The 253-nt window shown below is 30.4% G+C and overlaps 1 protein-coding gene across 3 annotated transcripts in view; it reads left to right on the forward strand.

The window, feature by feature from the left end:
- Positions 1-253, forward strand: part of LOC108685793 (alpha-methylacyl-CoA racemase) — a 107,606-nt gene that overhangs the window by 86,486 nt on the left and 20,867 nt on the right. The window lies entirely within an intron of this gene.

Here is a 253-nt window from a genome sequence, read left to right on the forward strand (position 1 = left end):
GACTTCAAAAATTAAAAGTTAAAAGTTAATAGTTATCGCTAAAATGTAACTAAATTAAGTTAAAAAGTTAAGAGTCTGAAATATAACTAAGTTAAATTAAAGTTAATTAACTTTTTAACTTAACTTTTATCTTTTTAACTTAGCACTATCCAATCCTGAAACTTATAAGTAAATAGAGAAAGAATTTATCCATTTATCCATTTATTTTCCTCTTCTCGTGTTTCTACCCCCCCCCCCCCCCCCCCCCCCCCCC

This window comes from Atta colombica, unplaced genomic scaffold, assembly GCF_001594045.1.
Source record: "Atta colombica isolate Treedump-2 unplaced genomic scaffold, Acol1.0 scaffold16, whole genome shotgun sequence".
In the NCBI taxonomy this organism is placed as follows: Eukaryota; Metazoa; Arthropoda; class Insecta; order Hymenoptera; family Formicidae; genus Atta; species Atta colombica.